We start from the raw sequence: 13,764 nt of genomic DNA, 5'->3' as shown, positions 1-13,764 counted from the left end.
TAGTTTCTTTAGCTTTTGTTTGGAGGATCTATCCAGTAGTGATAGAGGGTTGCTATACTCACACAGTATTATTGTGTGGTGATCCATTTCTTTTTTGAAATTGAGAAGAATTTGTTTAATGTACCCAAATGCTCCATTTGAGGCATAAATATTTACAATTGCTATGTCTTACACATGTATAATTTTCTTAAGCAATGTGAAATGTCCTTCTTTGTGCAATGTGATTATATTTGCTTGAAGTTTACATTATCTGATATGAAAACAGAAATCCCTGTTTGTTTACATGACCATGTAAGTGATACAGTTTTTCTCATCTTTTCACTTTTTGTCTGTGAATGTATTTAACTATGAGGTGGATGTCCTGAAGAGGCATATTGCTGGGTCTTGTTATTTAAAACCAGCATGCCAGTCTATGACTTTTGATTGATGGGTTTTGGCTATTTATGTTCAAAGATATTATTTGAAATATAATTTGTATTCCCAGTCATTTAGTTTTATTTCTGGTTTTTAATTTTATGTAGTTTACCCTTTGATTGACTACTCCTTTAGTGTGCTTCCTCACTTTGCTGCTTTTCACTTTTATTTTTTAATTCTTCTGCAAGAAATATTTTGCTGAGAGTGTTCTGTAGTGTAGGGCTTTTTAGTTATTCTTTTTAATTTTGTTTATCAAGGAAGGTTTTGATTTCATCTTCAAATATGAAACTTAATTTTGCTGTGTATTGTATTCTTGGCTGACATCCATTTTCTTTGAAAGTTTGAAATACATTATTTCAAGACCACAGAGATTTGAGCATCTGAGTTAAGAAATCAGCTGAGATGCAAATTGGTTTTCCTCTAAATGTAATGTGATATTTGTTTTCTATCACCTTTAAAAATGTATCCTTATTTTGTAAGTTAGGCATTTGAATGAAATATTAGGCCAAAAAGAAAGAGGAACACAAATGAAAAATACATTTCATTTTACTCATCATTTTCTGATTCATAAATTTGGGAAAAGGTCTTGGCATTTGACTCTTGAGATCTGTCATGAGGTTATATTTGAATGTCATGTGGCACTGAGATCATTTGAAGACTTGACAAAGCTGGGACCCAGGATAGTTCATTCACATAGCTGGTAGCTTGAAATTGACAGAACCACCTATAAATGTTCTCTCCCAAATATACAGTAGATATGCCATAAATCAAACATCCTAAAGAAAAGGAGGCATGACTTTCTAAGCTAGATTTCTATGTCAAGCCATTTTTGTTTCATCATATTCTATTGCTTACATCTCACCAAGAAGGAGGAATGTGACTTTGCACAGTCAATGGATTAGAAGCACTGCACATATTCTGTAGAAAGTCATGCCTCCTTTTTCCTTTAGGATGTTGATTTATGGCCATATCTACTGTATATTTTCTAAGATGTACTTTAGCACTATTATAGTGGACTTAAATACCTAAAACTTATAGATAACATAGGAATGTTAGTTTCTCTCACTATGTCTTTCAAGTCTCTGTTTGTACTTTCTATCCTTATCTTTCTGTGATGTACTCAGTGTATTTTATATATTTTTGTACTTAGCAATTTCTATTCTGTGATAATGAAATGTTTTTTTACTCATCTTTGGGTTCTTATTTTAAGCTCTTGACTTTTTAATTCTCAAATTTTTACTATACTTTTGTGGTTACTTCTCTGCCAAGATGAACATCATGCCATTTAATAGACAATTTATCATGATTACATAAACTAATTATAAGGAAACACCAATACTAATATGAAAAATTTTTCTCATTTTTCTCATTGTTCTCCATTTAACACTATTTTATGTGGTATTTTGGATCAGCATTGTTTTTGAGAAAGTATACAAAACCTTCATAAAATATTTTATTTTGCCTCTTCCAGGTACTCTATTTAAGATAGATCACATTATATGAAAACAATTGAAGTTTGTAGAAACTGGACACCATTACTGTGACAAAATACTTTTAATTCACAAAATATGATACAAGTTTCCTAGTTGTGTAACTTGATTCCTCCTTTTTGGTTCAAACCAAATTATATTTGTGTATGGCCAAAACAATCTGGAAAACATGCTGAGATCATTAGTCTCACCTTCTAACTTTGACTGGGCAAATGCATCCATGGAAAAATAGTGGGTCCCACATTTATTTTTTTCTGCATTTGACTCCTAAAGTCTAGCTATCCTGGTAGCTCTGCAATGCTTTCAAGAAGTACTAACATAATCCCACTTTCCTAAAGTCACTCCTAGTGCCTAACATAAAGCCCAAAAGTGTCAGATTAGAAGCAGAATTCATCATTAGGAGAACAATTCTGAAGATAGGAAATTACTGATCAGGGACTACAGCTTTCAGATGACATCACTCGATTATTATGTAATTTAATTCAGTTTCATCAACTCTACTACCTTCTGTAGGTAACCAGAACCAGCTGCTGCCCCATTGTAATGACTCCTGCCCTGACCCAGCAGGCTCTGCAGCCTCAGAAAGCCACACTTTCAACTGCTTAGGTGAGCAATACCCGAGCACCAGAGCCTTCCCATTCTCTGTGCAAATGCCCACTAACATGACCCTGTGTCTCCTCAGACAGCAGACAGCTCCGCCTGGTGGATGGGGGCAGTCGCTGTGCAGGGAGAGTGGAGATCCTGCAGCAGGGCTCCTGGGGCTCCATCTGTGATGACAGCTGGGACCTGAATGATGCCCATGTGGTGTGCAGACAGTTGGGCTGTGGAGTGGCTCTGGAGGCCACCATCTCTGCCCACTTTGGAGAGGCATCAGGGCCCATCTGGCTGGATGAAGTGAACTGCACAGGAGAAGAGGCCCATGTGTGGCAGTGCCCTTCCCAGGGCTGGGGACAGCACAACTGCAGTCACAAGGAGGATGCAGGAGTCATCTGCTCAAGTCTGTGCTGCACACTGTTAACAGGCTGGGAGGACAGAGGAGAGTCTACAAGATGTTTTTTGAGCTTCATACAGGGGTTGGGACAAGGCAGAGGGGAATGACAGTTCCTGTCCTTCCAGTAGAGAACATGAGGTGCTTATGTTTCCTGCTGCAGCTACTGAACTTCTGCTCCTTCCTTCTCAGCACTGTCCCCTGACACAGTCATTCTCTATAGTGTTCATTTAAATCAGTCATTACTCTTCTGTTACCTGCCAGTGCAACCTCATGACCCACTGAATTAGTTTTCTGTTTCTGCTGTAACAAGTTACCATAGGCTGAGTGACTCAAAGCAACACATATATGTCATCCTACAGTGCACAGATTAGAATTTTGAACAGAGTTTGTGTGGGCTAAAACAAGTTGTGAGCAGGCTACAACAGCTGCAGCTCTGGGAAGACTCATTTCCTTCCTTTTGAAGCTTCTAGAATTTGACTTATTTCCTTGTCTCATGGCCACTTTCTTCTTCAAAACAACCATAGTGCAATCCTCTGACCATCTTTTCATATTCACAACTTCCTCTGATAAGGGGCAGAAAGAATTATCTACTTTTGATTATAGAGGTCTAGGGATATGACAGATTGCACTCAACTATCAAACTAGGATGATCCAGAATAATTTACAAAAGAATCTTAATTGTGTCTTAGGAGCACTTTTGGTAAGGAGTTAAAATATTCACACACTACAAAGATCAGGGAGTGGACATATTTGGATCTCCAATCTTCTGCCACTGTTCTGTCCACCCTTCTTTTGTAGGGTCTGTCAGACTGAGTGACTCAAATCAACACATATATGTCATCCTACAGTGCACGGATTAGAATTTTGAACAGGGTCTTTGTGGGCTATAAACAAGGTGTGAGCAGGTAAGGTATGAAATAATAAGTTTCTTTGCTACAGAGCCCCCAAATCACCGTTCCAGCCTGTTTATTTGCTAATATTACATTGTTGCAGAAAAAGAGAGGTACAAGTTAGCAAAACAAGTTAAAGGGACAAAAATTCCAGTCTTCCACCTCGTGGACACTTCCTTAGCAGAGTCAGCAATGAGCACTCACTACTTAAGAATAAAGAAAAAACAATACTAAGAGTTGAATGCTAACTGATGCCCATATTCCTAATTTCCATTTCAGAGTTCCTGGCTCTCAGGCAGTTGAGTGAGAACCAGGAGTGTACTGGATGGCTGGAGATTTTCTACAACAATACCTGGGGCAGTGTATGCCGCAGCCCCATGGAACACGTGACCTTGTCTGTGATCTGCAGACAGCTTGGCTGTGGAAACACTGGGGCACGGAATTTCTTGATTCATTCCAGGGAAGGTTTTAGACCATGCTGGGTCAATGGGATTCACTGTCGAAAAACTGATAGCTCTCTCTGGCATTGTCCTTCTGACCCGTGGAAACACCAATTTTGTTCTCCAAAAGAGGAAGCTCATATCACATGTACAGGTGACCTACTGTCTATTTTTATGTGTGTGTCCTATGCCTGTAGATTGCTGTTAGGAAAGTTTCATGTATTTAAAAATAATGGATGAGTTCAAATAAGTCTACAAAATGAATACTGGATTGAGATTACTTGATCTACCTCTTGCAATTCTGTTTCAAGGCAGATGTCAGGTAACCTGCAATGATAGCAATTTATGTGAAAAGTACCAAATACTTACTTAACTGAGTGAATGGGAGAATGATTCTGTACTCTGATGAACATTGTTAGCAATTAGTTAATGCAGTCTTACCTTATATTAATTACTCTGTATTTCCTTAGTGAGAGTGTGAATTATTGGACCTCAATAATACACATATCACTTTGTTCCCTAATACCATCACATGTAATGTAGTCTAATCATCACATTAAAGACTTGGTAGGCATTATGGTGATTATTTATTTCAGATGAGGAAAGCAAGGTTTGGAGTAAACAATTCATCTGCCTCACACTTTGAATTGAGTGAGTTGAAACTTGTGGAAATCAATACAATAAGCTGTTTATTCTGAAATCCACTACAGCAGTCAGACAACCTCTCAGATTAGTTTGTTGATGAAAAATAATTGCATGATTTGTAGGTAGAAACTTAATACCAAGCTGGAAAACAGACACAAGAAGAAAATATTACCCCTGCTCTCATATAGTTTTCACTCCAGCCTGATGATACACACCATGCATGAAGTTAAGTGTCAGGAAGGCATGGTAGGTGCTGTACAAATATGTGCATTGAGGAAGAGAGAAACCATATTTAGGTTGAGAAATAAAGGAGGAGTAGAGGTGCAATGCAGGAAGAAAGTAGAGCATTTGCTCAGTTTAAATACTGAGGTAAAAAGAGCATTGTGACCTTGAGTTGTGACCTGGTCTCCCCTCATTTTCCTCTTAAGTTGATCTCCTTACAGTGACAGTGGTCTTGGTTGATACTGTTCCTCTGAGGCTGTATATGGACATTACTGAAAACTAATCTGCCTACTTTGTTCCTCTCCCAGGAAACGTTAATGGAGCCTGAAGAAAATTGGATCCTAATATCTTCTAAGTTCCTAAGAACTGTAATGTGTCCTTCAGATTCATGCTCTGATAAAAAAAAAAACTGGCTACACTCTAAAAACAATGATTTCCTTATTAGTTGGAGGCACTGCAATTTCTTTAAACATGCAATCTTTTTCTGGACAAATCGGAGAATATTTATGCTGCACCTTGTCATTTTCAACAATTTCTTTCCTTTTTCTTAATGTCCAGCAACATGAAATTTGCCCCATGAGGTGAAACCAGCAACAACTTCTGTTGGTGCCACTCTCAGTGCCTGGTCACTCCCCTTCATCCAGGAAGGCTGCAGTAACAGGATCAATGCTCCCTCATACCCATCTCCATGTATAACCACACTTTTGACCATCACTAACTTGCAGCTTGAGATCTTGATGGCATTCTTCACTTCTCTGACTGTTGCTTCTTCTCTTTATGACAGATATTAATGATGCACCTTTTCCAGGTATTTTATCCTCATGCAGATTCTGAATGTTTTCCTTTATCAGTTTTTAGGTTTCCACTCTCCTTGTGATTGTATATGTTCTTCTTACTCAGACTAAATGAAATAATGTCCCATTATAATCATCCCCCTTCAAGTACACCCAACTCCCTAGTCTCTTCTGTAATTCAAAGATAAGAGTAGTATTGCCTCTCAATTAATCCCATCAGAAGCTTAATTCACCAACTGAGTTAGACTTATGAGAGTCTTAACTCTCATAACCCAAACATTTATCCTCTAAAACGTCTTGCATTGTCTCATCAGGAGCTTTGGGGGGCACCTCATATCCAAACCAAAACACCCACCAATGTTTATCAGGGCTAGGTCATGGTTACATTCAGGGAAAACCTCACTCAAATAGCTAGAGGTATAGCTCAGTGGCACAGCACACCCAAACTCTTCAAGGTTCTTGGCTTCATCACAATCATAATTCAGAAAGAAGATTAATGAATAACAGCAGTAACTACCACAGAAACATAAACCAGCTATAAAAATACTATAAAATATAGTAATAATCAAACTCATTAACAACTACATAAGCAATATAAATAGATGAGGAAAATAGTAAATCTAGAATAAACAAGAAAGTAAATTAATAAAAGGAAAAATAATTTAAAAAGGAAAATTGCATAAGAAAACTCACAGAGAAGAAAAGAAGAAAAAATAACAATAAAACTATTTTATATAAAAAAGGAGAAAGAAAAAAAATTATTTAAAGAATTTTAAAATGCATTAAATATATACTAGTAAGGAAAATATAATAATATAGATATTAAAAAAATGAAAAATGTGTCAAAAATATTTCCAGACAAAATACTTGTATATAGACACCTCTTTTCTGGTCTTTTGGACAACTCTTTCCTGTTCATTTAATATTTGAATCCACCAGGTGTCCCTAGGCTAAAAAAGAAGCCAAATGTAGCTCCTTTGAATTCCATAAAAATGAGCTAGGAGCAGGTGCAGTGGTACACACCTGTAATCCTAGCAACGGAGGAGGCTGATACAGGAGAATTGCTAGTTCAAAACCAGCCTCAGCAACAGCCAGGTGAAGCACTAAGCAACTCATGAGACCTATCTCTATATAAAATACAAAATAAGGCTGGGGATGTGGCTCAGCACCCAAGGGCCCCTGAGTTCAAACTCGGTAACAATAAATAAATAAATAAATAAAATAAAAAAATAAATAAAATAAAAAGAGCTAGGTTATGGTGTGATATGCTGCCTACACTCTGCTCCTCATTTCCTGCAATGGAGGTTAAGGAATATTGATGGGGCAGGCCATAATCATGCTGGAGATGTTGCATTTGAAATAGTAGGGGCATAGTAAAAGTCAAAGTTACCCCAAGCCCTTCCTTCAGTGATTTGTGGACCCAACTGGTGGGCACACACTTGCTACAGGGACCTCGAGCCCTTGGAGTCTAGCAAGTGTCACACCATGGTGAATCTCTGGAATTCCTGTGAAAAGTGGTCAAAACAATCAAACTACTGAGCTCCACTCAGGAAATGGGGCACAGGAATTGGGTGAATCACCAGATGTGATCTCTGAGCTTTCAAACCCAGCCTCTCTGTGCAGCCACATGAGATGGAATCACTCCTCTTCACATTGAGAAGGCCCACATATCAATGAGGCCTCTAGTCCCTTCTCTGCCACTATCTCAGTGTGTTTGTAGAAGTGATTTTTCCTATCTAAGACTATAAGTGCTCACATCTTCCATCCAGTCATGTAGAGGGGTGACTGAGGGACCATGTGTTATAATGAATCTATACTTTATAATTCCAGCACAGTTTTGCCCTCACATTAGTACCCTTCTCAAGATGGCCCCTGGTTATAGCACTCTGAGAGCTTGCTAAGCAATGTGATAAATTCATTCTCCAAATCTGTCTTGTTATATGGACTCTTGTTATATCAACTCCCCAAATTTGATCTAAAACTTGTGAGAACCCTGTGTTTCTCCCACAGGTAAGATAGCTGGAGTTGAAGTTGAGAATTGCTTTGTATTTTTCTCTGGGCTGCCTTAATGCTTCTCCATATTGTCAACATTTTTCGTCATTTTTTCATTGGTTCCCAGTTTTTTCCTCTTTCTCTTCTCAAAATACAGTCTTCCCTGTGTTCTCTGACTCTTGTCACTCACAGAGTCATGAAAAAGTGTAATTCCATTCTGCTATTTACCTCCTCATCAATAAATCCTGGAAGGAAATCCAAGCACAGATTGGATATACTGGGGGAATAAGTAACATTCTATGATTCCTAGTGGCATTTGGGCAATGTCAATATCTGATATCATCTATTCAGGGAGGTTGCCTAATCTACCTAAAGTGAACACAAATTTAAAATTTAATATCCATAATTGAAATATGAAGCCTAGAATCAATAGTGAAATATATTACAATAGCTATGGTTGGTCTTATGATCCATTCACTTTTTAGACTTAATGACTGTATAATTTCATGTTTTCCCTCTGGTTTCATGGCTGTCACCTGAGACTTCTGACAATCTTTTGGATAGTCATGTGTATGTGCTTTACAAGAAACCAATTCAGATACTGGCCCATTACACTAACTCTTAGAAATCATTCAGAGAAGACAATTTCAGCTACTCAGATTAGGAATCTTGGCATTTCTCAAATTCTTTTGTCTCACCATATGCAGAACAAGTTTTACTCGGATCTACATAATAACTTCTACCTGAGACTACTCATTTGATTATGTTGTGTTTGATTTAATTTTTTATTTTTTACAATTAATTTCCTCAGGTTATGTTAGAAACTCAGACTTACCGGCTGCCTACTATAATGAATGATTCCATGTCTTACTCAGTAAGTTCTACATTCTTAAAGTACATGCTGCCAACTGCTTGGTTAGGAAGGCAATACCACATGACAAGAGAACCCTTTCCATTATCTTTTTAAATATAAACCATTGATATGATTCTTTCCCTCAGAGAGCCCACAGCTTTGCCTGGTGGATGGTGGCAGTCGCTGTGCAGGCAGAGTGGAGATCCTTCACCAGCATTCCTGGGGCACTGTCTATGATAACAGCTGGGATCTGAAAGATGCTCATGTGGTGTGCAGACAGCTGGGTTGTGGAATGGCCTTCAATGCCTTGCTCTATGCACAATTTTGAGAGGGATCTGGACCCATCTGGCTGACAAAGATGGCGTGCACAGGAGAGGAGGCCTACTTGTGGAATTGCCCTGCCCTGGGCTTGGGACAGAACAACTGTGATCACTCTGAAGATGCGGGAGTCATCTGCTCAGGTATTGTCAGTACATTCTCCATTATCTAAGAGAATGGAAAGTTCCAGGAAGTAGTGTCTTATCCCTGGGGGAATAGGAGGTGAATTATACAGAGAGGACTAAGATCCTTTTCTGAATCTGTGGATTCAAGAGTAGCACTGAATGACAGGCTTCATTTATTCCTGTCCTGTAAATCTCTGATATTGTCCTTTCCCTTCTCAACTCTCTTAATTCACAAGATATTTTTTTGTAGACCATTTAAACTTAAAGTCAATTTTCATACTTTCATTTCTCTAATTTATAGGGTTTTTTAGGTTTACAGATAAATTAGCACACACACTCTGTTTGCAGTGCTTTTAAAATGACAGACAAGAATGAGGCCCTATTTTCTCAGTTGAATTGAATGTTTGTAGATGTACAGTCAGAAATATTTTGTACTGGTTTAGTAGGTATATGGGCACAGGGATCAAACACATCATAGGGGAATTTATGGGTTATTGTAAAGTTGCAATTCTCCTTTCTAGATTTAGACATCAGAATTTTTATGTCATTGGCAGGAAGGCCAGAGATCTGTGATCTCTCACACAAACACCATGTAAACAGTTTTTCAGACACCAAACAGTTTGATAAGAGATAATAAACCAGGTGTATGAAAAGAAAAGTAAACAAATGATTCCCTGCTTTTATGATAATACAAAGAAAATACACACTGAACAAGAAAGGAAAATAAAAGTTATCCTTTCCCTTAATTGAAGCAGCCCAGCATGAAGAAATATGCATCCTTCTTGGGGAATGGAATTATAATTAAGTCAAGGCCTTAAACTTGAAACATAGAACTAGCCAGGTGCCAAGTAGAGCCCAATAACCCTTGTTCCTATGCCATAAACCTCAGAATGAGATTCTGGAACTATGTTTATTTGACATCTAAGAGACTATCTCTACCCTCACTTCTCAAATCTGTCTTGGAAAAAAGGAAATCAATACTCTGTTGTCTAAGGAGCAGGACACAAGAACATATATAGAATTTTGTCTTAGAGCACAATGCCAAGCACATTATGATGAAACTCAGTACTCAGTAGGAAATAGAGGCCTCAAATGTAGGACAGTACTCATAGAGAGAGCATGACCTATGTGCTGTGGGACACATTCAAGAAGAGCCTGTGGCTGGTTGCAGGAGTCTTGGGCCATGAGTCCACCTCAACAGTAGGCAGCTCATAGCATTGAGGACCTTGGTCCCTCCACAGAGCTGTGTTTCCTTGGCAGGCTGTGGCCTAGTGTGTGACATAGCATTGCAGCACTGTTTGCCACAGGACCACACTCCTCAATTCTTCCCAAAGTCCCAGGGAGCACACTATGGAGAGATTTAAGTCTCTGCTTGGGCTCAAAAGTTTAGTTGGGTGCCCAAATTTGACCTGGACCCTTGAGATCTTGTCATTACATATTATAATACAGCTTTCAAAGATGAAATATAAAGAGTCTCAAGGAATCAAGAATAAAAACACAAAGAACACATAGGGTGTCCTAATTCACCTGACAATTAGCTTCCCGACAGGAAACATGTAGGCCATAAGTGAGTGCCATGAGATTTTCATAGAACTGAAAGAAAAATTTGCAAATTAAAAATATACAACATTGGGCTGGGTATGCAGCTCAAGTGGTAGCACGCTCACCTGGCATGCATGGGGCACTGGGTTCGATACTCAGCACCACATAAAAATAAAATAAAGATGTTGTGTCCACCAAAAACTAAAAATAAATATTAAAAAATCCTCTCTCTCTAAAAAAAAAAACAAAAAACAAAAAACAAACAAACAAAAAAAAAACATGGCAAAGGTGTCCTTTTCAAACAAAGGAAATACAAAGCTATTATCAGACAACCCTCCCCCCTAAAAACCACCATATAATACAGCAATCACTGCTGAGCATATATCCAAAGGAAATGAATTCAGGATGTTGAAGGGACCTCTGTACTCTCATGTTTATGGCAGTTACTGACAGTAGTTGAAAGGGAAATAATCTAAATGTCCATCAATTTATACCTGAATACAATGAAGTACATTTACATAATGGAATACTCCTTGGCCAAAAAAAAAAAGAATGAAATCCTTTCATTTACTGCAGCATACATGGACCTGAAAACTATTAGGGTAAGTGAAATACGTCAGGCAAAAAGGACAAGAGTCTTATAATCTCATTGTATGTGAAACCCTAAAAAAAGTTGACCTCATAAAAATTTAGTAGTTTAGACTGGAATTGTGATTTCCATAGGCTGGAAAGTGTAAGGGTTAGATATGGAAGGCTGTAGATTGATCAATCAGTTATAGGTTTTACTTAGATAGACCAGAAGTTCTTGTGCACCATTGCACATTGTGTTCTAGTGTCCTTTTAAAAAGAACTTAGTTATCATAAGATAATAAAAATATTCTTCAAGAGTACCTTGTACACATTTAGTTACATTTCTTTTACGTATAGCTGAACAATCTTTCTGGAATTGGTATTTTATATAGTGTGTGATAAGAAAAAACTTTCACATCATTGTTTGTACATCCAATTGACTCAGAATCATTACTGAAAAGCCTTTTCCCCATTGTTGTGTCACCTTTGAAATACACAGGGTGCAGATATTTCTGACTCTTGCTCTATGCTCTGTTCTATTCCATTCTGTCATTTTCTAGGCTTTTAGTCATGCACACCTCCTTAACTATAACTTTGTACCATGCCTGATTAACTTTTGTAAAGATTTCTTTAAAGTAATTTCTCTAATAGTGTTGTTTTTTTTGCCCAGTGCATTGGCCATGCTTGGTCTTCTGCATTTCAAATACATTTTACAAACAACATGATATATTTAATTCAATAATAGAATGATGCTCTGTAGATTGAGTTTGGATTTGACTTAAACATCAATATGGAGCTAATTAATGTATAAGGTAAATCTCTAATTTCCTTCAGAACTTAAACATAACTTTCACTAGATGTACTATTGGTGTTTCATGTTTTTGATGTTATTTTATGAGTTTCTTTTAGTAAAATGTCCTAGGACATTTAATGTTTTAGTCTACTTTTTTGTGCTGTGAAAAAAAGGCCTGACAAGAACAATTTTAGGAGAAAAAATAATTATTTTGAAGCTGAAGGTTTCAGAGGTCTCACTCCATAGATATCCTACTACACTTCTTGTGGTTGGAGGTAAGGCAGAACATCATGGTGGAAGAGTGAAGCAGGGGAAAGAAGGTCAGCAGATGGCCACCAAGAAGCAGAAATGGGGAGAACTCTGCTCAACAAAGACAAGATATAAATCCCCAAATCATGCCAACAGGGACACATCTCATCCAGCCACAACATATATGACTATTGTTACCACCCAGTTAAATGTCCTTGCACATGTAACACTACATACTAGTAGGTTATTACTACAAGATGACTGCCAATGGTTGCAAGATCATCAGATATCTATTTTTTGAACAGATATTGTCATATTACTTAGTAGGAGTAATTGTTTTCAATTGATATTTCATATCTTGATAGAAAACACTGTTTGTTTTTTTATTATTTGACCATTAAACTAAAGTCAAAGAATACACAGAAGCTCAAAAATCAAAAAAGGAACAAAGCCCATAAATCTATGCTAGGACCTGCCTAAAATCCAGGGAGGATAAGATGACAAATGATGATAAATATTTCAAAAGCAAATAAATGCTTGCACTTTTCCTTTTACTCCCTTTCCTCACCTTATTTTTTTCCTTTTCCTTGTAGAGGCTGAAGGGATAGTAAATAATAAGATTAGGTAATGATGATGTTTATTCTTACAATACACTCCACATATTGAGAAACAGACATCCAATTCTGAAGTGAGCAACCACCCAAGAGAGATCCTGCCATCATTTCTAGAGATGTTCTCAGTATAGTATAGGAGTTTGACACAATAATGAGGAAAATGTATATCCATGATGGTGTTTTAGGACAAGTGTGTCATGTGTGTTTTCTCTGTGTTATTTTTCACTTATATGTATTCATTTGTTTTGTTGTGCTTGGCCCTATTTTACCTCTATGTATTAATTTTTCTCAGTGTATTATCTTTTCTTGAAAATGTTTCTATCTTACCAGCTAACTATTGTCCACTTATTAACTTTTCTCTGAAATCTAGTTGCTTTATTTATGTAAAAAATACTTCTAAGTCACTTAAAGGAATAACTTCAATTAACGTAAATGAATACTTTCAATGTTTGTGATTTTTCATTAATAATATGAGAGATATTAAGTACAATTTCTTTTGAGGATTACTCAGTACTTATGCTTTTTTTAAGAGAGAGAGAGAGAGAAAGAGAGAGAGAGAGAGAGAGAGAGAGAGAGAGAGAGAGAGAGAGAACCTTTTGTAGATGGACCCAACACAATGCCTTTTTTATTTTTATGTGGTGCTAAGAATCAAACCTGGGTTCTGCCTGTTCTAGGCAAGCACTCTACCTCTGAGCCACAATCCCAGCCCAGTACTTATGTTTTAAATGCCTAACATTTATTGCCACAAATCATTGACATTAACTTCCATTTCTTTTATTACCTTTTGGATTAGCAAGAGTTCAAAAATATTTTTCAGGAGAT

General features: G+C 37.3%; 1 pseudogene; it reads left to right on the top strand.

The window, feature by feature from the left end:
• Positions 1-9,059, top strand: part of LOC101958381 (antigen WC1.1-like) — an 85,657-nt pseudogene extending 76,598 nt beyond the window's left edge.
• Positions 9,060-13,764: the final 4,705 nt, after the last annotated feature.

The sequence above is a fragment of the Ictidomys tridecemlineatus genome, chromosome 6 (genome assembly GCF_052094955.1).
Source record: "Ictidomys tridecemlineatus isolate mIctTri1 chromosome 6, mIctTri1.hap1, whole genome shotgun sequence".
Lineage (NCBI taxonomy): Eukaryota > Metazoa > Chordata > Mammalia > Rodentia > Sciuridae > Ictidomys > Ictidomys tridecemlineatus.
Note: the sequence above shows the minus strand (reverse complement) of the source record. Positions and strands in the feature narration are given on the sequence as shown.